The 25,844-nt window shown below is 36.7% G+C and overlaps 2 pseudogenes; one reads left to right on the top strand and one right to left on the bottom strand.

Annotated features, from left to right (window-relative positions):
* The window catches only part of LOC114223755 (mitochondrial inner membrane protein Mpv17 pseudogene), a 30,622-nt pseudogene extending 15,208 nt beyond the window's left edge, over nt 1-15,414 (bottom strand).
* A 5,065-nt stretch (nt 15,415-20,479) lies between these two features.
* On the top strand, nt 20,480-20,941 carry LOC114223754 (actin-related protein 2/3 complex subunit 5-like protein pseudogene; annotated as a pseudogene).
* The last annotated feature ends 4,903 nt before the right edge of the window (nt 20,942-25,844 follow it).

Below are 25,844 nucleotides of genomic sequence, written 5' to 3' on the forward strand. Positions count from 1 at the left end.
GTATTACCTGTAAAATCACTGTTCCTGTAGATTGTTTCTTTCTGGTTTTTGTTACTTTTGGGCTCTCTCTCCACTCGAAGGATCCCCTTTAATATTTCTTGCAGGGCTGGTTTAGTGTTCACAAATTCCTTTAGTTTTTGTTTGTCCTGGAAACTCTTTATCTCTCCTTCTATTCTGAATGACAGCCTTGCTGGATAAAGTAGTCTTGGCTGCATGTTTTTTTCATTTAGCATGTTGAATATATCATGCCAGTCCTTTCTGGCATGCCAGATCTCTGTGGATGGGTCTGCTGCCAGCCTTAGGTGTCTACCCTTGTAAGTTAAGGATCTCTTGTCTTGAGCTGCTTTCAGCATTTTCTTTTTATCTTTGAAATTTGCAAGCTTCACTATTATGTGTTGGTGTTAACCTATTTTTATTGACATTGAGGTGGGTTCTCTGTGCCTCCTGGACTTGAATGCCTATTTCCTTTCCCAGACTAGGGAATTTCTCAGCTATAATTTGGTCAAATAAACCTTCTGCCCCTTTATCCCACTCCTCATCTTCTGGGACACCTATCATATGGATATTGTTTTGCTTTATGGAATTGCTGAGTTCTCTAAGTCTCCCTTCGTGATCTAATAATTTTCTTTCTCTCTTCAGCTTCTTTATTTTCTATCACTTTATCGTCTATATCACTGATCCTCTCTTCTGCTTCATTCATCCTCATTTTTATATCCTCCACTTGGGACTGCATCTCATTAATAGCATTTCTTAATTTCAGCCTGGCTAGATTTTAGTTCTTTTATTTTTACAGTAAGGGATTCTCTAGTGTCTTCTATGCTTTTTTCAAGCCCAGATAGTATCTTTATAATAGTTGTTTTAAATTTTAGTGCAGATATCTTACTTATATCCCTATTGATTAAATCCCTGACAGTGAGTACGACCTCCTGTTCTTTCTTTTGGGGTGAATTTCTCCATCTTATCATTTTGTCCAGGAGCGAAAGGAAGAAAGAAAAGGTAAAAACAACAATGACAACAGAAAAACAAAACAAAACAAACACAAACAAAAAAACACAAAACAAAACAAAACAAAAAACTAGATCCTGGGTGTGTTTAGGTCTACTTGTTGAAAGAAACTAGATCCCGAAATAAGAATGAAAGAAAAACTTATATATATATATGCATATATGTGATATATATATGCATATATATGAAATAAAATACAATGCAAGTAAACAAATATATATGTATATCTATATAATATATACATAAAAATACAAATTTAAATGAATAAGAATTAACAATAAGAAAATAACTGAATAAATAATACTGAAAGACTAAAGAACAAAAAGCAAAGAATGCTGTATACTGTTCCCCAAGAGCTGAAGCTTTGCAGGCCTCTATGGCCAGTAAACTTGGTGCAAGCCACTTGTATGTGCTTGTCTTCTGGGGGAGGGGCCTATTGCTCTGATTCTCAGGTGCCCTTGTACTTGTGGAAACATGCCTCCCTTTCCAGGGGGCCAGGCTCAGTGTAAGTGGCTCTGGATTCCACTATGTGGTGCTGTTTTGCTCCCTAATGGGCTTTCAGCCTTGATGGGCAGGATGAATATGGTAGTGCCCCACTCTCTAGCCCTGGAGCTGAAAGTTCATGTCCCCCCCACTCTTTAGTAAGCCCTCATACAAAAGCAGTCAATCACTCTTGTTTCCCTGGTTTCCGTCAGAACTCTGTGTTCACCCAGCCTTGGAACAAGTGTTTTTTATCTCAGGCATGTGACTGAGTTTCAAAACTCCAAGTTTTAGGGACTCCTGGAGCATGCACCCATGCTGTTCCTCCCAGGGGAGCAAGAAGGGTCTCACCACGCTTCTGCCTTTTGCTGGGCCCCTTCCCAGAAAGCAGTTGGACAGCTGTGTAGTGGTTCACAGTTTATGGTAACATAGAGCAGAAAGCTGGCACCTAGAATCGCTGGCTTCCCCACTCTAATGCCTGGGAACTCTGCTGCTCTAAGGCAACACCTATCCTTCTTGAGACCCCAGGGACCTAAGACCATACTGTCACACCTGGGATTCCACCCCACTTCACCATCTCAGCAACTTTAAGCCAAGTATGTACCCCACTGTAGCAGACTTCTTAAAGTTCCAGTTTGGTGCTCTGCTGCTTATAATATTTTGCAGTAGTCTCCTTAAGCAGACTCCCTCCCCACTGCCATATCCTCAGATATATCACCCAGGATTCAAGTCTCTGCACCTCCTACCTTCCAAAAAGTGGTCACTTTTCTACTTGAAGAATTATAGCATTTCTTTTCTCAGAACTTCAATTGATTTCTCAGGTGTTCAGAATGATTTGATAACTATCTAGCTGAATTCAAGGAACCAGACAAACTTAGGGTCCTGTACTCTCCTACCATCTTAACTCCTCCCCTGCCAGAAGTTGGATCATGTTTTTAAATTCACTCTGCTAATCTGTCTTTTAGTTGTTGTATTTAGACCATTGTAAATTATTGATATGTTAGGATTTAAATCTGCCATTTTATTTTTTGTATTCTATTTGTTCCCTATTTTTGATTTATATGTTTTATTTATTTCATTTTCCTGTGGATTACTTGAACATTTTTTAGAATTCCATTTTGATTTATCTATAGTGGTTTTGAGTTTATATTTTTGTATAGGATTTTTATGTTTGCTTTTGGTATTACATTTATATACATGTATGTAACTTATCACATGTGTCATCATTTTACTAGTTTGAATGAAGTATAGAAACCTTAGCTCCCTTTATGTCCCTTTACCCTCCCCATTTAAAATGATTGTCCCTTTACCCTTCCCATTTAAAATATGATTGTTTTAAATATTTTTTCTACATATGTTTAGAACCATATCAGACAATGTTATAATTTTTGCATCAACCATAAAACATAATTTAGAAGATTCAAGAGAAGGAAAACCTATTGTATATACCCATATTTTTGGTTACCATGTTCTTTCTCTTCTTGATGTCCAAGGTTCCTTCTTTTACCATTTTCTATATGTTTAGAGAACTTCCTTTAGACATTCTTATAGGTTGTTCTGCTCATGATAAATTTTCTTAGTTTTTCTGCATCTGAGAATGTCTTGATTTCCCCTTCATTCCTGAGGATATTTTTGCTGGATATAGAATTCTGGAGTGATAGTTTTTGTTTCAGCACTTGAAAGATGTTGTACTACTTTATTTTGGCATTCATGGTTTCTGATGAGAAGTCTGCTATTATTCAAATTGTTTTCCCCCTATAGATAAGGAATCATTACTCTTTCACTGCTTTCAATATTTATTTTCTTTGACTTTAGTTTAAGAAGTTTGACTATGATGTGTGTGGACTTTTTTGCATTTACCATTTTGGAATTCACTTAACTTCTTGAACTTGTACATTTATATCTTTTATGACATTTGGGAACTTTTCAGCCATTATTTCTTTGAGCATTTTTTCAGACCCACCCTCTCTCTTCTCTCCTTCCAGGACTCCAATGATACAAATACTAGATGTCTTGTTATAGTCCCACAAGTCAGTGCAGCTTTGTGTATTATTTTTCACTATATTTTCTCACTATTTTTTGGATTGGGTAATTTCTGTTGTTCTGTCTTCTAGGTCACTGATTCTTTCCTCTATCCCCTCCATTCTGCTGTTGGGACCATCAACAGAGCTTTATATTTTGGTGATTTTATTTTTTAGTTCTAAAATTTACATTTTGTTCTTTATATCTTCTATTCCTTTGTTGAGACTTTCTATTTTTTCCTGTGTTTCTCTATTTTTTCATTTGCTTCAAGTGTCTTTATAATTGCCTATTGAAGCATGATTATGATGATGGTTTATAATATTTGACAGGATAATTCTAGCATCTATGTCATCTTGGTGTTACCATTTATTTTGTCTTTTTTTCAATCAGTTTGAGATCTTCCTGGTTCCTTGTAAGCTAAGTAATTTTTAATTGAAGTTTGGACATTTTGGCTCTTATATTATGAGGCTCTGGATCTTATTTAAACCTTCTATTTTAGCTGGCCTTTTTGGATACTGAATTAGCAGGGTAAAAGGGATGTCACCTCATTATTTCCAGGTTGGGATAGAAGTCTATATTCCCTATTCACTCTCAATTGACAGCCAAGAATGGGGGAATCTTCATTACTGCTGGTCAAGGGTAGGATTTCCATCTCCTCACTAGGCCTCCATTGATGACTCCCTGGCTGGGAAGGGTAGATATGTCTTGTTACTGCTCCCCATCTGACTTTCCCTAATACTGAAAGTTTTGGGAAGGTCTCATTTATGTTGGACAGTGGTGAAAAATCTGACTCTCAGCTTTCTCTAACATCACCTCCATCAGTGTGGAGGTCACCTTGTTACTTCTGGGGGTGTGTGGAAGTCTAGGCTGCTCAGGTGATTTCTACTATTGGGGGCCTCATTATTGCCCAGGAGTGATGAAGTTCCAACTCCTTTCATGGTCTTCTCTGGTACGACCCAATGGAGGTTTTGGGCAGCAAGAATGCATGCCTCTTTCCCATTCAGCCTTTGCTGGCATGGGTAAAGGTGGCGCTACTGTTGTTTTCTGTGGTGTTTGACTAGAGTATAATGCTAATTGTCTAAAAGTTTACCGTTGCTAGGCTTTCCTGATCCTTGGACTAGTGAAAGCAGTCTTTAATTTGTGCTTTCTTTTTGTCTGCACCCACTGGTGTTTCTCGGTTGCTAGATTCTTCATCTCTAAGTCTGAGATATATTAAGCAAAAAGAAAACTGGAGGAATTTACAACTGTGTTGTTCCTCAGCAACTGAAGTCCCTAGCTGGTCTGTCTTTTTTTCTCCACCTTCAAGAGTCTTCCTATGCTTGTTTTATATATAATTTCCAGGGTTTTTAGTTGTTCTTAGTGGGGAGAATAAGGAAAAATATTTCTACTCCAAATTCCAAGAAGCAGAAATATTTTATTTTTTAAAAAATCAAAGTAACTTATTTACATAGTTTGAAAAGTTAAGGCATTTATGATAAAAATCTGCAGTCCCCTACCCCTTCCTTACATATGCCTGGGTCTGCATCTTTGGAAGCAACCACTTTCAATATTTTTAGCTGTTTCTTCTATTATTTCCTTCCATGTTTCTAGACAATATGCTCACTCCACTACTTATTGACTTAAAAAATTTAATATATCTATTGATTTTTTTGGGGTGGTAGATAAGGATTTAGTTTTCTCATATATTTTACCTCATTTTCATCATCTTTTCAATATAGTCATGTCACCATTTTTTTCATTAAACTGGTATCAGTGTTTATATTATTATAATAAATAGTATTCTTTAATTTTTCCCAAGTTGTTCCATCAAACATGCCTCCCACCTGTCCTTTTCTCTTCTCTCAAATATTTCATCATATTAACTTATCTACCATAAGGCTTTTTTTTTCCTAAAAATTTCTTTTCCTTGAGGTCCTTTGCTTTCTTTTTCCTGTCTAGACTGGTTAGTCCCTTAGCCTACTCTACAGGTATCATCTTGGGACTTTTCTGAAGTTTCAGTGCTGTGCCTTGGTATAGGCAAAGCTTTTAACATTCATTTTGTTGGAACTTTTGTGAACACTTTTAATCTGGATACTCATGTTTTTCAGGTCTGGGAAATTCTCTTATGGCATTTCTTTGAAAATTTCTTCTTTACTTTCTCTACTCTTTTTTTTCAGGACCTAACATTAATTAGTTGGATATTAGTTCTCTTGGATTGATTCTGGAGGACACTAATTTTTTTCTATTTTTTGACTCCCATTCATTTTTGTCCTACTTTTAGGGAATTTTCTGTGATTTTATTTCTAATTTTCTATTGAATTTTTATTTTGTTAAGTTATATGTATTGATTTTATGTAAAAAATGAATTATATGAATTCTTATTAAGGTTTAATTTTTTAAGTTTTTAACTTTTTTCCTGATTTTTTCATAACATTTTATGTCTATTTCATGGAAGGCACACTTTCTCATATTTTGTACCCTTTTTCCTATTCTCTGAATTCTTTTCTTGAGTCTCTTTCTGTTTATTTTTGCTTTTCTCATGTGTTGAGGGCTTTTCTCAGTGATACGATGATGATTGGTTACCTGCTCATATGTAGGTTTGATACATAAAAGCTGAATGGGAGCTTTGTGTATATGGGCAGGGTGTACAGTCTGGAGAAGTTTACTCCTGATTGTTCAGGTAGTTCATTGGGGACCCAAACTGTCACTATGTAGAGTCTTTTCTTTTAAGCCATTTTTCTCCAGAGATTGCTCTTTCAATTACTTGCCTTAGGTTATTAATTTGGTTCTAAGACTTTCTGACCACAGTATAGAGGAAGGGGTATGCATGGGTGTCTGACCATTTCATATGCAGCATTTCAACTTACATCCAATTTTGTATTTACCCTCACCCATCATCTTTCTTGCTGTCCCTGATTCCTAAGATTTTTAAGTTTAGCTTTACCAGTTAATAAATCTCCATTGGCTTCTGGCTTACAGAGTAGGTGAGTAGGTTCTGGCTGAGGATGTTCTGTGAGTGTGAGGAGTAGTGTGTGTGTGTGTGTGTGTGTGTGTGTGTGTGTGTGTGTGTGTGTGTGTGTGTGTAGGGGGCAAACTTTGATTATTCCATATATACATTTTCAATCTATCCCTATTTTTACCCCAGAACTCCATTCCTATCAACTGCCAGAAATGATACTTCTAAGATTTGAGCCTCTCCTGGACTCTGTGAATCTTTTCAGGCATCTTTTCATTAAAATCCCCTCTCTGCATGTTTTAGGTCATGAGCTTCTCTACTTCGCCAAACCAGTGACCACTCTTTCATCTACTTTCTGTCTTCTAAAGTATTTCTTCAAATCTTTTATCGGCTGGTGTTTCCTCTCTTGTTTTCATTGTCCTTATTGGTCCTTCATTCTGATGAAGAAATAAATATGCTTAAAAATATATTCCCATTTCTAATTTTGCCATATCCCTAGAACAGCACATTTCAGACTTTAATGTGCATAATGATCACCAGCAGATGTTGTTAAAGTAAATATTCTGATTCAGTTGTTCTGGGTGGGGCCTGAGATTCTTCATTTACAAAAAGCTCCAAGGTGAAGCTCCCAGGGTATACATTGTCTAACAGTAGTCTAAAGCATCTTATCTGCCTCCATTCTTTGATTTTTCTTTGTCAGGTTTAGGAGGCAGGTTAAAGTTGGCTGGCTGCTGTGAGATGTGCATGTGAGAAACTGAATTTGAAAGGCCATAAAAAACAGCCTCTTAACCAAAGGTACTTTCCTCCCCTTTTAATCAAAGGTACTTCTATTAGAAACCTTTATCTATAGTTTCCAACACTCTGAAATATTCCCATATTGACAAGGCTGTCATTTAGAATGGATGGAGAGATGCAGAGCTTCCAAGACCGGCAGAAATGGAAAGAATATGTGACCACTAAGCCAGCCCTGCAAGAAATATTAAGGGGGTTCTATAAAAGAGAAAGACCACAAGAGTGATATAGAAAAGAAATATACAGGGACAAGCTATAAAAACAAGGTCTTCACAGGCAACATGATGACAATAAATTCATATCTTTCAATAATCACTCTCAACATGAACGACCCAAATGTGCCCATAAAATGGCCCAGGGTTGCAGATTGGATAAAAAGACAGGACCCATCCATATGCTGTCTACAAGAGACTCATTTTGAGCCTAAAGATACACCCAGACTGAAAGTGAAGGGATGGAGATCCATCTTCCATGCCAGTGGACCTCAAAAGAAAGCTGGGGTAGCAATTCTTATATCATACAAATTAGATTTTAAGCTAAAAAATGTAGTTAGAGACACAGAAGGACACTATATCATTCTTAAAGGGTCTATCCAACAAGGTGATCTAACAATTGAAACATTTACACCCTCAACATGGGAGCAGCCACCTACATAAGCCAACTGTTAACCAAAGTAAAGAGTCATATTGATAACAATACGTTAATTGTAGGAGACCTCAATACTCCACTCTCAGCAACAGACAGATCATCTAAACAGAAAATCAACAAAGAAACAAGAGCTTTGAATAAACACTGGACCAGATGGACCTCATAGTTATATACAAAACATTCCACCCTTAAACAACAGAATACACACTCTTCTCTAGAGCACATGGAACTTTCTCCAGAATAGACCACATACTGAGTAACAAATCAGGTCTCAACTGATACCAGAAGATTGAAATTATTCCCTGCATATTCTCAGACCATAATGCTTTAAAGCTGGAACTCAATCACAAGAAAAAACTTGGCAGGAATTCAAACACTTGGAAGCTAAAGACCACTCTGCTCAAGAATGTTTGGGTCAACCAGGAAATCAGAGAAGAACTTAAACAATTCATGGAAATCAATGAGAATGAAAACACATCGGTCCAAAACCTATTGGATACTGCAAAGGCGGTCCTAAGGGGGAAATACATAGCCATCCAAGCCTCACTCAAAAAAATAGAAAAATCTTGAATTCACCAACTAACTCTACACCTTAAAGAATTAGAGAAAAAAAAAAAACAAACGATGCCTAAGCCACACATTAGAAGAGAAATAATTAATATTAGAGCAGACACCAATGAATTAGAAACCAGAAACACAGTAGATCAGATCAACGAAACTAGAAGCTGGTTCTTTGAAAGAATTAATAAGATCGATAAACCACTGGCCAGACTTATCCAAAAGAAAAGAGAAAGGACCCAAATTAATTCAATTATGAATGAAAGGGGAAAGATCCCGACTAACACCAAGGAAATAGAAACAATTATTAGAAATTATTATCAACAACTATATGCCAATAAATTGATGCCTTCCTGGAAACCTATAAACTCCCAAGACTGAAACAGGAAGAAATTGACAACCTGAATAGGCCAATAACCAGTAATGAGATTGAAGCAGTGATCAAAAACCTCCCCAAAACAAGAGTCCAGGGCCTGATGGATTCCCTGGGGAATTCTACTGACCATTCAAAGAAGAAATAATTTTCCTGAAGCTGTTTCAAAAAATAGAAACAGAAGGAAAGCTTCCAGACTCATTTTATGAGGCCAGCATTACCTTAATCCCCAAACCAGGCAAAGACCCCATCAGAAAGGAGAATTTCAGACTGATATCCCTGATGAATATGGATTCCAAAATCCTCAACAAAATCCTAGCTAATAGGATCCAACAATACATTAAAAGGATCATCCACCACGACCAAGTGGGATTTATCCCCGGGATGCAAGGGTGTTTCAACATTTGCAAATCAATCAATGTGAGAGCACATTAATAAGAGGAGAGAGAAGAACCATATTGTCCTCTCAATTGATTCAGAAAAAACATTTGACAAAATACAGCATCCTTTCCCTATTAAAACTCTTCAGAGTATAGGGACAGAGGGAACATTCCTTAAGTTCATAAAATCCATCTATGAAAAACACAGCTAATATCATCCTCAATGGGGAAAAGCTGAGAGCTTTTCCCTTAAGATCAGGAACACAACAAGGATGCCCACTCTCACCATTATTGTTCAACATAGTACTAGAAGTCCTAGCAACAGCAATCAGACCACCTTTTTAACTTTCGAATATACTAGATACCTATGGAAGAATTTCTCCAGCTTTAGTGAGATATAATGTTCATATTACATTGTGTATGCTTAAGGAATACAATGTGATAATTTTTTAAAAAGATTTATTTATTTATTTGACAGAGAGAGACACACAGTGAGAGAGGGAACACAAGCTGGGGGAGTGGGAGAGGGAGGAGCAGGCTTCCCGTGGAGCAGGGATCCCAATGCCAGGCTTGATCCCAGGACCCTGGGATCATGACCTGAGCCGAAGGCAGACGCTTAACGACTGAGCCACCCAGGCGCCCCTACAATGTGATAATTTGATATACATATATATTATAAAATGATTGCCACAATAAGGTTTGTTAACACACCCATCACCTCATATAGTTACCATTTTTTTGTATATGGTTAGAACATTTAAAATCTACTCTCTTAGCAACTTTCAAGTATACAATACCATATTGTTAACTATAGTCACAATGCTGTACATTACATCTCCAAAATTTACTCATCTTCTAACTGAGAGTTTGTATTTTTTGACCACCATCACATGTCACCTCCTCCCCAGCCCTGGCAATCACCTGTTTCTGAGTTCTTTCTTCTTCTTCTTTTTTTTTTAAGATTCCACATTTAAGTGAGATCATATAGTATATGTCTTTCTCTGACTTATTTTGCTTACCATGATGCCCTCAAGGTCCATCAATATTATTACAAATGGCAGGGTTTCTTTTTTATGGATAATAATACCGCACTGTATATATATGTCACATATTCTTAATCCATTCATCCATTGATGGTCGCTTAGTTTATTTCTGTGTTTTGGCTATTGTAAATAATTCTGCAATAGACATGGGGGTGTTGATAAATCTTCAAGATAATGATCTTATTTTCTTTGGATATATACACAGAAATGGAATTGCTGGATCGTAGGGTAGTTCTTTTTTTAATTTTTTGAGGAACCTCCATACTGTTTTCCATAGTGGCTGTACCAATTTAGATTCCCACCAACAGTGCATGAGGGTTCCCTTTTCTCCACATCCTTGTCAACATTTTTTGCCTCTTTTTATTTATTGCCACTCTAACATGTATGAGATTATATTTTATAGTTTTGATTTGCATTTCTGTGATGAATTAGTGATGTTGGGTATCTTTTCTTGTATCTTTGTTATTTGTATATTTTCCCTCGAAAAATGTCTATCCAGGTCCTTTGCCAATTTTTAAAATTTTGTTACTTTTTGTTTTAGTTTTATTTTGTTTGCAACTGAGTTGTAGAAATTCCTTATATGTTTTGGACGTTAATGTCTTATCATGTATATGGTTTGCAAATATTTTGTTCCATTCCATAGGTTGCCTTTTTAATTATGTTGCCTGTTTCTTTTGCTGTGCCGAAGCTTCTGAGTTTAATGTAGTCCCACTTGTTGATTTTTCATTTAGTTGCTTGTGCTTTCATTGTCATATCAAAAAAAAATCTTTGCTAAGACTTATGCCAAGAAACTTTCCCCCTTTTTTTTTCTAGGAGTTTTATGATTTCAGATCTTATGTTTAAGTCTTTAGTCCATTTCAAGTTAATTTTTATGAGTGGTGTAAGATAAGGGTCTAATTTCATTCTAGTGCGGGTAAATATCCAGTTTTCTCCACACCACTTGTTGAAGAGACTGTCTTTTCCCCATTGAGTATTTTTGGCTCCCTTGTCAAATATTAGTTGACCATATCTATATGGGTTTATTTCTGGGCTTCAATTTTGTTCCATTGGTCTATGTTTTTATGCTAGTACCATACTGTTTTGATTACTGTAGCTTTGTAATATCGTTTGAAATCAGGAAGTATGATGCCTCCAGCTTTCTTTTTCTTTCTCAGGATTGCTTTGGCTATTTTTGTTTATTTCCATAAATTTTTGAGACTGTGTTTTTTTCTGTGAAAAATGTCATTGTGATTTTGATAGGGATTGCATTGAATCTATAGATGACTGGATAATATGGATATTTTAACAATATTAGTTCTTCTGATCCATGAACACAGGATATATTCCCATTAATATGAGTCTTCTTCAATTTCTTTTATCAAAGTCTTGTAGTTTTCAGTGAGATCTTTTACCTCCTTGGTTCAATTTATTCCTAAGTACTTTATTGTTTTTGATGTTATTGTAAATTGGATTATTTTCTTTTTTTAAATATTTTATTTTTAAGCATTCTGTACACCCAAATGGGGGCTTGGACTCACAACCCTGAGATAAAGAGTCTCATGCTCCTCTGACTGAACCAGCTAGGTGCCCCTGTACTTTTTAAAAATCTTTTTTGATACTTTGTTATTAGTGTATAAAAACACAATTGATTTTTGTATGTTGATTTTATATCCTGCAACTTTATGGAATTCATGTATTAGTTCTAAGTTTTTTGGTGTAGTCTTTAGGGTTTTTTATATATAATAGCATGTCATATGCAAATAGAGACAATTTTACTTTTTCCTTTCAACTTGGATGCCTTTTATTTCTTTTTCTTGCCCAATCACTCTGACTAGGACTTTTAGTGCTATGGTGAATAGAAATGGTGAAAGTGGATAGATAACCTTGTCTTGTTCCTAATCTTAGAGGAAAGCTTTCATCCTTTCACCACTGCATATGGTGTTAGTTATGGGTTTGTCATATACAGTCTTTATTATATTGAGGTATGTTCCTTCAGTACCCACTTTTTTATCATGAAAAGACGATGAATTTTGTCATATGCTTTTTCTGCATCTACTGAATCATATGATTTTTATCTTTCATTCTTTTAATGTAAGGTATCTCATCTATTGATTTGAATATGTTGAATCATCCTTGTATCCAAGGGATAAATCCCACTGGATCATGGCATATGATCCTTTTATTATTTTTTTATTTTAATTTTTATTTTCTGGCATATGTCCTTTTAATATGCTGTTGAATTTGGTTTGCTAGTATTTTGTTGAGAACTTTTACATGTATATTCATCAGGGATGTTGGTTGGTAGTTTTTTTTCCTCATACTATCCTTATTTGGCTTTGGTATCGGGGTACTGCTGGTCTTATACAATATGTTTGAGAGTGTTCCCTCCTCTTCAATTTTTTGAAAGAGTTTGAGAAAGATTTATGTTATTTCTTCTTTAGATATTTGTTAGAATTCACCTGTGAAGCCATCTGGTTCTGAGCTTTTCTTTGTTAGGAGGTTTTGGATTACTGTTTCAATTTTCTTAGTCATAATTGGTATGTTCAGAATTTCTATTTCTTTATGAGTCAATCTTTCTAAGTTGCATATTTCTAAGAATTCACCTATTTCTCTTAGGTTGTCCAATTTGTTGGTTTATAATTGTTCATAGTAGTCTCTTATGATCCTTTGTACTTGTAGAGTATGAGTTGTAATGTGTTTCATTTCTGATTTTATTTATTTGATTTCTCTCTCTTGTTTTCTTGGTTAGTGTAGCTAAAAGTCTGTTAATTTTCTTTATCTTTTCAATAAACCAACTCTTAGTTTTGTAATCTTTTCTATTGCTTTCTATTCTCTATTTCATTTCTTTCTGCTTTAATCTTTATTATTTTTTTCCTTCTGCTAACTTTGGGCTTAGTTTGTTTTTCTTTTTCTAGTTCCTTGAAGTGTAATGTTAGGTGGTTTATTTAAGATCTTTCTTTTTTCCTAATGTAGGTGTTTATAGCTATAAACTTCTTTTTTTTTTCTTCATCTTATAAGTTTTGGTAGGAATATTTTAAAGGAGAAGAAAAATATTATAATTTTACAGTTATAAATACTGTATTTTTAAAGAAGGAAAACATGCTACAGTGTCATTTTAAAAAGCCCAGTGAACAGTTCTGTGTCCTGATTGTGATGATAGTCACTCAAATCTATACATATGATAAAATTTTATAGAACTGTATGCCAAAAAAGTACATATAAAAACTGATGAACTTCAAATAAAGTCTGTAGCGTAGTTAATAGTATTGTAGCAATGCTAACATTCTGGTTTTGATGTTGTATTATGGTTATGTAAGATATTAACATTGGTAGAGACCGGGTGAAAGGTATACAGGAACTCTATAATAATTTTTGCAATTTCTTGTGAGTCTTAAAATATTTCAAAATAAGATGTTATTTAAAAAGTCCATTCAAATGAAAAGATGCTCAACATCACTCATCCTCAGGGAAATGCAAATCAAAACTACAGTGAGATATCACCTCATACTTATCAGAATGGCTAAAATCAGCAACACAAGAAACAACAAGTGTTGGTGAGGATGTGGAAAAAAAGGAACCCTCTTGCACTGTTAGTGGGAATGCAAACTGGTATAGCCAGTGTGGAAAACAGTGTGGAGTTCCCTCAAAAAGTTAAAAATAGAACTACCCCCCAATCCAGTAATCACTGCTGGATATTTGCCCCCAAAATGCAAAAACACTAATTTAAAGGGATACATGCCGCACTATATTTATAGCAGCATTATTTATAATAGCCAAGATATGGAAGGAGACCAAATGTCCATTGATAGATGAATGGATAAAGAAGGTGTGCTATATATACACAATGGAATATTATTCAGCCATTAAAAATAATGTAATCTTGTCATTTGCAACAACATGGATGGAGCTAGAGAGTATAATGCTAAGCAAAATAAGTCAGCCAGAGAAAGTCCAATACCATATGATTTCACTCATATGTGGAATTTAAGAAACAAAACAAAACAAAAAAACAAGCAAAGGGAAAAATACAGAGAAAGGCAAACCAAGAAACAGACTCTTAGCTATAGGGAACAAACTGATGGTTACCAGAGGGGAAGTGGGTGGGGGTGGGGTGGGTAAAGTAGGCAATGGGGATTAAGGAGGGGGTTGGGTAAAATAGGTGATGTGGATTAAGGAGTGCACTTGTGATGAGCACTGGGTGATGTATGGAATTGTTGAATCAATATGTTGTACTGAAACTAATATAACACTTCATGTTAACAACTGAAATTTAAAAAAAAGTCCATTCAAGAGATAAAACAATTAAAGGAGGAAGTAAAGTAAAGAATTCTATAAATCTCACCATTAAGAGATATTACTATTAAAATTTTGGGGAACATTTTTCCTGATATCCCCATATTTATTGAGCACTTCTTATACGCCAGGAACCCCTCTAAGAACTTTATGAGTATTATCTTATCAATTTCTTAACAATAGCCCTCTGTGGTCCATACCATTATTATGCTCATTTTACAATGAAGAAACCAAAGCTTAGAGAGATAACTTGTTTAAGGCCATATAACTAGTAAATTTCAGAACTAAAATACAAGCTGAGGTATGTCTGATGCCTAAATTCAGGTATTTTTTTCTTCACTATATTAATTCTTCTAACACCTCCACCTTGATCACACCCACCTTGTCTTCTTCCAGGTGCTAGAATGTGACCTTCCTGAAGTTTGGATTTATTGTTCTAGACAGCTACTTCAGTGGTTCCCATTAGGTTGACTTTATATCACCCAATCTGCTTGCTCAGTCTTAGCCTATATTATAACTTACAAATTCTCCACATTTATTTTATTTTCTTCTGATCTTTATTTTGATTTCCCAAGTTAGTCCTGTGTCTTTTTTCCCTACAAAGTAGATGCCAAGAACTTTCACCACTTATAGAATTTGGTACTAGCATATCTGCCTTTGACTTATATATTTATAACTTTTCACTTTGTCTGATTTTAGCTTCTCTGGCCTTCTGTGCATCTTACCAGAATGATTTCATCTGAAAAATATTTAACTGGTTATATATAAACCATCCCCTTTTTGTCTTTAGACTTTTGCTTCTTTCAAACATAGCATCAGTTTCCATAAGAGAGGTGTGGCCTCTACATATAATGGTAGCCGTTTCTTGCTTCACTATTACTTCATTTTCTTCCCTTACCTACCCATTGCTATGTGCTATATTCTTTTATTTCATAAATACATCTGGCATTTCATTTCTCTGCAAGAATTTGAGAAGAAAATCATATACCAAAACTTTTTTTGATCCAGACATATTTCACAGCCTTTGACATTTAAAGAATTTCAGAGAAATTCTAATACTTGTCAGTCAAATATTGCCTATCCCTTTATTGCTGTTTCTAGCACTTTGAGAAGTATGAATTCTGCCAGTTTCAGCACCTTCTGCAGCTGGATTCCTTGTGTCACCTTGAAGGCCATTTCCCCTTCCTCCCAGGTGCCACTGAAAACAGCAGCCTTTAAAGCTTTGCTGAAACTTCTGTCCTCCAATGTTGTGTTGAACTCAGCAGTGAGACTGGCAGGGCTGAGAGTATTTCTCTTTTTCAACAACTGGATCCTGCTGCTCACTTCTGGATCCTTCATGTCAGCTCTTCTATTAGCTGTCTCTTTCTCCTTTGAGTGGTGCCTCAACATAAGACCATGGTCCCTCCCTTCTCTCTGCTCCAAAACTAATTCTGAAAAGAACTTCACGATCCAAATTTCTCATTTTACAATGTCAATCTGTCCATTTTGTCCATTAAGGCCGCCACCAGACAATATTCTTCTCTCTTACTCACTCATTATCAAATGTTCATAGGTCCTGTCTTTAGTTTTGTTTTAGATTTCTCTTCTTCACTTACCTCCTTGACTCTGTATATAAATTCTTCTTATTCTTTGATACTTGCTATTTTGCTTTTGTTTTTTCTTTCTGTACTCTCCATTAAACACATCTTCATTTTGGAATTTGTGCTTAACTTTATAAGGCCATTTGCTTGGCTCTTTCCTTGGAGTCTTTCCTTGGAATATTATATAGATCATTCCTGTCACATCCTGAAAGTGACATAAAAGTTCTGAGAATTTATTCTGAGGAAATAGTAATATATGTGCATGAAGATGTTATGTACATAGAAGGTTTTTAGCACAATAATATTAAAATTGTGAAAAACTAGGTATAACCAAAATTTTTATCAATAAGAGACTAAGTAAATTTTGGTATAGCCTTATACGAAATACTACACATGCATTTGAAATGACAATGTAGAGTTATATTTACTGACATTGAAAGATTCTATAATATTGGGGCACCTGGGTGGCTCAGATGGCTAAGTGTCTGCCTTCGGCTCAGGTCATGATTCCAGGGTCCTGGGATCAAGCCCCGCATCGGGCTCCCTGCTCAGTGGGTAGTCTGCTTCTCCCCCTCCCTGTGCTTCTCCCTCTGCTCATTCTCTCTCTCTCTCTCTCTCTGTCTATATCTCTGTGTCTTGAATGAATAAATAAAAAAATTAAAAAAAGAAAGGTTCTATAATATTTATTGAGTGAAAAGGCAGGTTACAAAGTGTAAATATACTATGATATGTATGCTATATTTGTTAAATAGTGGTGACTCTAGTTAGGCAGATTTGAGTGTAAATATTGGCTTCATCATTTACTAGCTGTCTGACTTTGGGTAAATTATTTACTTCCCCATGTCTTGATCTGCACATTTTAAAAATGGGGGTAATAATAGCCACCTACTCCATAGGGTTTTTTGTAAGGATTAAATGATGTAATTCATGTTAAGTGCTCAGAACAGTGACTGGTCATTATTTCCAGTATTTGAAACAAATAAAAATGTATATGAAAGTGCTTTGAAGGGTGGAAAGTGACTGAGAGGTCACATACTGACAAATATCAAAATGTATTACGGCTTTGTACTGATAATATTGAGTATGGAGGAATGTCTCCCAACTCTGAAATATTCCATCTCCAAGGAATGCTACATAAAGTTGGGAGGACTTCCCCTCATAGTAAGGGAGTGGAGGCAAGGTTATTTCTGCCCACAGGAACTTATAGATGTTTCTCAAAACTCTCAGCACTATAACATCTCATGCCTTAGACAAAATTGTAGCTTAAGTAGTGTCTTCTGTGCTGTCTTTCATACTCCTTCCCTTTTTACAGTGTCTAATCAGAAACCAAGGATTGCAGTATCATTGTAGGACAAAATGAGTAATGGTGGGGATTTCTGAGAGTTTGTGTCACATAAGCTGACAGGTGGGATAGAGCTTTATGTAAGGAAACCTCTGAGCACTGCCCCTCATCACACTTCCCCTATGTATGAGGGAGACACAACTTCAACTATTTTGATATTTGAAGATGTTATAGCTAAAGAGGTTTGTCACAGGAGATCTTCATGGAGCATTCAGCCCATCTTCTTGAGCAGGCTCCAGCACCTATTTCCCTTAGGTGAGAGGATGGGTCTTCCTTGTTTTTTCAGCATTCTTGATTTGGTTAAGTTCTCTCCTTATTCAATTTCCTAGAATTTAACTGTTTCTAGACTTTACAGTTACAGTTCTTAGACTTTAACTCTTCTGACACATTCATTTTTAGGGAACAAATTATTTTATTAAAAATAGTGCTTTTGTCTAAACATCTGTAATTAGAAGTTTCCAAAGGAATAAGGAATGTACAACCAGTGCTCAGCATGGGTATGGTGGGCATTTGCTGATTTCCTGAATATTTTTCTTACTGAAAGATGGTTGACATACAATGTTACATTAGTTTCAGGAGTACAACATAGTGATTCAACAAGTCTATACGGTATGCTATGCTCACAAGTATAACTACCATCTGTCACCATATAACACTATTACAATACCATTGACTATATTCTCTATGCTCTGCCTTTCATCCCTGTGGCTTATTCATTCCATACCGGAAGCCTGTACCTCCTACTCCCCCTCACCCATTTTCCCATCCCCTACTCCCCTCCCTTCTAGCAACCGTCAGTTTATTCTCTGTATTTATGAGTCTGTTTCTGCTTTTTGTTTGTTTTGTTTTTTAGATTACACATATAACTGAAATCATATGGTATATGTCTGACTTATTTCACTTAGCTTAATACCCTCTACATCCATCCGTGTTTTCACATATGGCAGAAATCTGATCCTTTTTTTATGGCTGAGTATATTCCATTGTATATACATAGCACATCTTCTTTATCCATTCAACTACTGATGGACACTTCCATATCTTGGCTACTATAAATAATGATGCAGTAAACACAGGGGTGCATATATCTCTTTGAATTAGTGTTTTTATTTTCTTTGAGTAAATACCCAGTAGTGGAATTATTGGATCATATGGTATTTCTATTTTTTTTATTATGTTATGTTAATCACCATACATTACATCATTAGTTTTTGATATATGGTATTTCTATTTTTAATTTTTTGAAGAACTCCCATACTGTTTTCCACAGTGGCCATACCAATTTACATTCCCACCAAGAAGGTACAAGGGTTCCTTTCTCCATATCCTTGCCAACACTTGTTATTTCTTGTCTTTTTTATTTTAGCCATTCTGATATGTGTCAGGCAATATCTTACTATGGTTTTGATTTGCATTTCCCTGATGATGAGTGACGTTGAGTATCTTTTCATGTGTCTGTCAGTCATTTGTATGTCTTCTTTGGAAAAATGTCTATTCAGGTCCTCTGCTTATTTTAAATTGGATTATTTGTTTTTTGTGTTCCTGAATATTCTTTAAAATATATGTCAAAGAAACATGAATTGGTTGAAGATACATACACTATCAAGTGATGAAAATTCTGTGTCACATATAAGCAAAGCTTCATTCTTCAAGTATTCAATAAGCATTGTAATATCCTACAATGTAAGAGGCATAGTACTGAATACAATGAGCTGAATACATAGCTGAAAAAGATACAGTACCTGTATTATAGTCTGGTGGGGGGTATAAGACATATGTCCATAGGTAGAATGTGAAGAGTATCACAGAGCCAAGGAAACTCATAGTTCTTGGACTTCAGAGAAGAGAGTGATCTCTTCTGATTGAAGGATTCATGGAGGGCATACCATTTGAACAACATCTTGAAGGACAAGTGGGGAGTGGCATTTCCAATGGAGGAAATGGCATGAGCAAAGACATGGATGCTGGAAAGGACAGTTTTTTTTTTTTTTGAGAACTATGATTAGTACAATTGGATAGGAAAGGAAAAATGACTAGAAAGGTTGAATTATAGAATGTCTGGTCTTGAAGGGTCATTTGAGATAATTTAATCTGTCCCCCTCATTTTATAGGTGGAGAAACAGGTAACTTGTTCAAAGTAATCAAGCTGGTTTATAGTAGTTTGGCATTATAGCTTCAGATGTTCTGTAAAAGATATTTCAGTTTTTTTGATAGGCAGTGGAAAACACTGGGGATTTTTTATCAGCAGGGTGATAACAGCAGATATAATAATAGTTCACACATATTGCATGTTTACTATGCACCAAGCCTGAGGCTAACTTGTATGTGATATCTCATTTACTCCACTCTGGGAGATAGATACCATTATTAGCCATATTTGAAAGATGAATGCAATAATGCTCTTTTAGGTTAAGTGAATTCCCCGAGCTCACAGAGCTCATAAACAGTAGAGCTTGTTGAACCCAACAGTCTAGCTCCAAAGTCTAAGCCCTGAATGACTATACTAAACTACCATCAAAATTATGCATTAGGAAGTGGCAGTAGGCCAGAGGATGAATAGGAATAGGAGAAAGACTAGAGAGAGGAGGACCAGTTAGGAGACCACTGTAGTAATTCAGGAGGTGATTACGCCCAAATTATAGTTGGGAGTTACTGGAATGGAAGAAAGGGAGAGACCCAAGAAGTATTTTAAAAGAAGACTTGATAGATTGGATGAACTGTTGGGAAGGAGGGAAAAGGTGATTAGGAAGCTCTCTGAGTCAAGAGTGTGAGATGATTTCCAAAGGAAAGGAGTATAAATTTAAAAACTACATCAATAGAAGTATAATAGCTAGAGAAAGAAAAATAACAGCTTTGACTTAACAGCTATGATCAAGCCAAACTTAAAGGCATCCAGTTCTGAGACTTGAGGAGATTGATAAGCCGAAGCATGCTTAAAAAAGGATGACTAGGTAGGCCCGAGCCTGAGCCAATGCCGAGTGGGGTAGAGCAGAGGTCGGACCTGGAGCAGAGCCGGCTGAGTGGGCGCCGAGTCCCCGCCACGGCCCAGAGCATGCTGTCCTCGTGCTTCCATCAGCTGGACATCGACGAGTTTGATGAGAACAAATTCGTAGATGAGAAGGAGGAGGTGGCAGCGGCAGCAGCCAAGCCAGGCCCGGACCCTAGCGAGGTGGATGGCTTTCTGTAGCAAGGGGACATGCTTCAGACATTCCATGCAGCCTTATGGAACTCTCCTATCAACACCAAGAATCAAGCCATGAAGGAACGAGCCTAGCATGTGGTGCTGAACGTGCTTACAAACTTTAAGAGCAGTGCAATTGAGCAGGCTGTGCAGTCACTGGACAGAAATGGCATTTACTTGCTAATGAAGTACATTTATAAAGGGTTTGAGAAGCCCACAGAAAACAGCAGCTCAGTGTTACTCCACTGGCATGAAAAGGCATTAGCAGTAGGAGGACTAGGCTCCGTTATAAGGGTTCTTACAGGAAGAAAGACTGTTTTAAAAAAGTAAAAGGATTCATGTTACCTTGAGAAGAATTTTGGACGTACAGGCTGATAAAGAAGGGATTGACAATGGACCGTCTTCCTAGGAACTCCCAACTAAACTATTTCAGGACATGCATCTGCTAAAGTGTATTTTATTTTCAAGGTAGAGGGAGAACTCATCTGTTTCCTAAATCCTTTGCAGGATCTGATAGTCTATGCCTTTGTCCACGAGTAACACAGAACTGACTGGTAACTGTCTATTGGAGTGGCTGGCCAGTGCTGGTCAGTATACCTGTGTGCTCTGCCTATTTCAAATGGGGGAGGGCAATTTGGGCAGGTACAGATCCAGAGGCTGTGGTAAAAGGGAGAGCTTGTTTTTTTGAAGTAAAACTTCGAGGGTTTGTACAGACATCCTGTCTTCCCAGAGAAGACAGGCCCTCTTGGATTCATTGTAAAGTGCCTGCTACATCATAAAGCTCTTGGCTTATTAGTAAAAAAAAAAAAAAAAAAAAAAAAAAAAGGATGACTAGGATGGTGAAAGGACTTGATGGCTACCAGTCATAGGAATAGGGCTTGATTAGCTTGGAGAAGAGAAGGCACAGTGATGGTCATGATAACTGTCCTCAGACATCTGAAAGACTGTCATACAGAAGTAAAAAACAGATTCCATTTTTTGTAAGGTATCATGAGGCAGAAGGAGGGCCAATTGGTAGAAGAAATCAGGAGAGAGATTTTGGGCACAATATAAGGAAAAAATATACAGAAGTGGGAACTCTGCTGATAGGGAAAATGTACAGTGAAAGACGTTGATGGAATGAATGCCTTGGGTAAGGTTGTTGGTTTGGCTCTGGCTCTGGAATGGTCCAAGAATCACCTAATGACAACTTGTTGAGGATGCTGGGAAGGAGATTCAAGTAATAGACAGGTGGCTAGACAAGATGAATTTTAAGGGTTCTTCCATCACTGAGATTCTTTGGAATTGTAGTTGGAGAAAGTTTGAGAACTTAAAACTATAAAAGCCATTTATTCTCAAGCATGATGAACTAAAGCTTCCAGTGGAATCGTGGACCAAGTCTCTGGAAAGACAGTAAATCTATTACATATGTGTAGTCCTGAAATTGAAAAGAGATAACTCAGGAAGATGCTTTCCAGTGACTGAAAGGCATGCCCAGAAAAGAACGGTGCTACTCTAGATTGTCTCTGAGTTGGTCAAAGTCATTGCTAGAGGATGGCAAAATAAGTTGAATCTTTTGGATCTTATTTTTGGGGGTGCCTCAGTGGCTGCTCATAGAAAGAAGGAGCTGAAACTATTCAGTGACTCATACAGCAAAAGGTAGAAAGAGGTGCAAATATATCCAATTGGTACAAAACCCTGTTACTTCCAACAGTATGTAAAGTTCGGACTAGGGCAGTTGGTCTGGGAATAACACTTCCCTGCCTTTTACCCATCCCTCCTCAGACTGTGCCAACTCTTCACCTTTGAATCAGGGGAGTGCCTGATACTTTGATTTGCCTCAGGTCTTACCCTTAAGTTGTTCCATACCTTCTTCTGATCTCAAAAAATGTTCAGAATCATAACGGTCTTCTTTGCAGGAGTAATTTGCTGCTTGGTTCATGGACTTCTCTGGAGCAAAGATGATAAATAGGTTTTATATTTGGGGCCAATTCTGATTGGATAGTAATGGCTGCATAGGCCACTGCAAGGTGAAGTCATTTGAGGCCTCATCTGAACACAGCAGGAAAGAAGGCCACGACCCATTAGTGATGTCTGCTCTGTAGGTATGTGATGGGAGATTGACAGCACACACACCTCAAAAATGTACTATCCTTGGAGTAGAGGAGAAAGTTGTAGATTTCTGCCAAAAACTATTATTATCTGTACCTTGGTAGGTCCAAGGGTTAAAACCCATGACTACTAATCCCTAATCCTCATGTATTTTCTGACCATCAGCATTAGATATAAGTTGAGCCTTGATTCTGGCCACAATATCATTTCCTGACTGTAGTTAAAGCTGAGTCCTGGCCCTTACCACAGATTGAGCCCTATTCTGGCCACAGTTGGCACCTAAACTCTACACAGCTATTACACAAATGATCATTATCAGATGGGTTAAGGCAAACCCATTCTCACCACTGGAGACCCAGTTCAAGGCTTGTGCTTTACTAGATGTGGGTCAGTAGCTGTACCTTTTGTCTGTGAAGGGCAGTGCATTATTGATATAGCAATATGCCTGTCAGTGTTTCTTCTCCAATTATCCAACTGCAGAGAGCACAAATGCTTTATTGCCATGGGTGACAGTCTTTTTTAAAAAAAATGGAAGGGAAAAAATGAAACTCAAGTGAAAGAGGTAATTTCCTGTGACTGTGAAAACATAAAGTGAATGCCTTAACATGATTTTAAATGGGTCTGTGAATGTGGCTGATGGAAGGAAACTTTCTTGGAAAGGACGTATACTGTGAGTGCTGCTGGGTACAGAGCACATCAGGGGGCAAGGAAGCCAGGAACCATGTGCTGGAAGTCAGTTTCTATTAAATTAATAGACTTCATACAGCTACCAATTCTGGTCTGGATAAATGGGTTTTTAGAATAAAAATTTCTTAAAAATCATGAAATGACTTGATAAGGTAGTAATAAAACTGTCAGAGTCTCCACTTTGACTTAGGCTGGGTTGTAATAGGGGATTTAAAAAAATATCTAAATCTTTCAGAATGTGGGGAGAGGGGGAACCGAGAAATTAGATCTCCATTTGATCCCTGTACTGGGGCAGGGGATGTGGAGGCTTTGGAATGTATGGGAGCAGCTCTGTCCAATAGGATTTTCTGTAATGATGGAAATGTTCTGTATCTGCATTGTCCAATACAGTAGCCACTGACAACCTATGGCTATTGAGCACTTGAAATGTGGATAGTGTGACTGAGGAACTTAACTTTAAATTTTATTTAATTGTAATTAATTTGAAATTAAATTGCCTTGCGAGCTAGTGGCTACCATATTGGGCAGCATAGCATAGAATTTAGGTCAGTTTCCAGATCCAAGAGCAACAAAACTGTAAGGAAAAGAGAACAACCAGAAAATCCATATGTCTAAGCTCAGTTTATACCTCTATTGAGAAGAATAGGCTTTTTTTAGCTTTAGATAGACCCTTCACCTTGATTTTAGATGAGAGCATGCCAGTATTTGTGCAGCATGTGTCTCTGTGGTCAATCTAAGGATATGGAAAGTTCAAACATATTATCCATTACTAATGGGTATTAATGAATTTAATGGAAGTAATGCATCTTGTTTGAAGCAGAGAAATGAATATTTCACAAAAGAAATGTAAATAAGATTTTGATTAAAGAATTTATTAATGTTTCTTCTGTGCTGCTGATATAATAACCAGAGTTCCATCTTTATATGGGACATTTATAATTCAGTCAAAGCCAAAAAACTTAATTTCTATTTCAATATCATACTATTGGTGACTTGAACTACAGAATGAAACAGGAAAAAATGATAAACCATAAACCAAATGAGTGTCTTTGGGTAATGAAGCAGATCTTAGACTTGATTAGCTTCCATTTATCCTACTGTTCCTTTAATTATTATAATTTTGAGGTATAGCTCTTGAACTCGCAACTTGTTTCCTATGTGCTACCTTTATGTTTTTTAATTTTCCCCACTTTATCATGGTGCATTCATTCAAATACTACCTTTATGCTTTTTAATTTTCCCAACTTTATCATAGTGTGTTCATTCAAATAATCTGAAGAAGTCTACTGTAGCTGGTGCATTGATTATAATGGGGTATGGTAAAAGATAATAGCAGGGTGAGATTCTGAAGAGCTTTGAAAGCCACGTTGAACTATTTTAACTTTATCCTAGGAGCAGTGGGAGTGACATGAGGTTTTTAGAAATGAACTGCAGCATGGGGAATGAACTGAAGAGCAGGGGAGGTGAAACCTTGATCAGTTAGAAGGTTAGTGCAATAGTTAAGGTGAAAGATGATGATCTAAGGTGATAATTGCAGTATAGATGGAAAAAAGTAGACAGATTAAAGAAATATTTAAGAGGTAGCATTACTAGAGCTTTGTGAGTGATTAGATGAAGAAGGTTTAGACTGTACTCCCTGTGGGTAGCCTCTTCTTTTGCCCTATGCTTTTCCTGAGATAAGACTCATCACTCTGTCATTTATCCCACAAATAAATCCACTTCCACTGATGGGCAATGTGCAATTTGCTGACATTTCGTGGGGGAATGGAAGACCTGGTTACATTGCACACCATAGAGTAAAACTTAATCTGATTCCTTCATTGGACATATCTCTCCCAAAGTCTCTAACTCTCCTTAGGTCTTTCCCCTCTTTCTTACTCTACTCTTCCTGTCTCCTCAGTTCCTCTGCTCTCTTGCCTCCTCCTACATTCTATTTTACTTCTATCCCCTTTCTGTTGCTTTTAAAAAATTTTTATTTTATTATTATTTTTTAAAGATTTTATTTATTTATTTGCCAGAGAGAGAGACAGCAAGAGAGGGAACACAAGCAGGCGGAGTGGAAGAGGGAGAAGCAGGCCTCCCGCCAAGCAGGGAGCCTGATGTGGGGCTCGATCCCAGGACACTGAGATCATGACCTGAGCCAAAGGTGGTCGCTTAACCAACTGAGCCACCCAGGCACCCCTAAATTTTTATTTTTATTTAATTTTATTTATTATTAAGTGGGCTCCATGCCTAATGTGGGACTTGAACTCATGACCCTGAGATTAAGAGTCGCATGCTCTACTGACTGAGCCAGCCAGGCACCCTGTCTCCTTTCTTACAGAGAGCAATTTAACTTTTCTCTGAGCTTCTTCAGTTTACATCCTCGTGTAGCAACTCAGGCTTCCATTTTGTTTGGGATCTTCATCTTTAGAAGGCAGGGAACATTACTTATGACAATCAATATTGCTGATTT

This window comes from Eumetopias jubatus, unplaced genomic scaffold, assembly GCF_037043125.1.
Source record: "Eumetopias jubatus isolate StellerSeaLion01/CBP00866 unplaced genomic scaffold, mEumJub1_p1.0 scaffold_11, whole genome shotgun sequence".
In the NCBI taxonomy this organism is placed as follows: domain Eukaryota; kingdom Metazoa; phylum Chordata; class Mammalia; order Carnivora; family Otariidae; genus Eumetopias; species Eumetopias jubatus.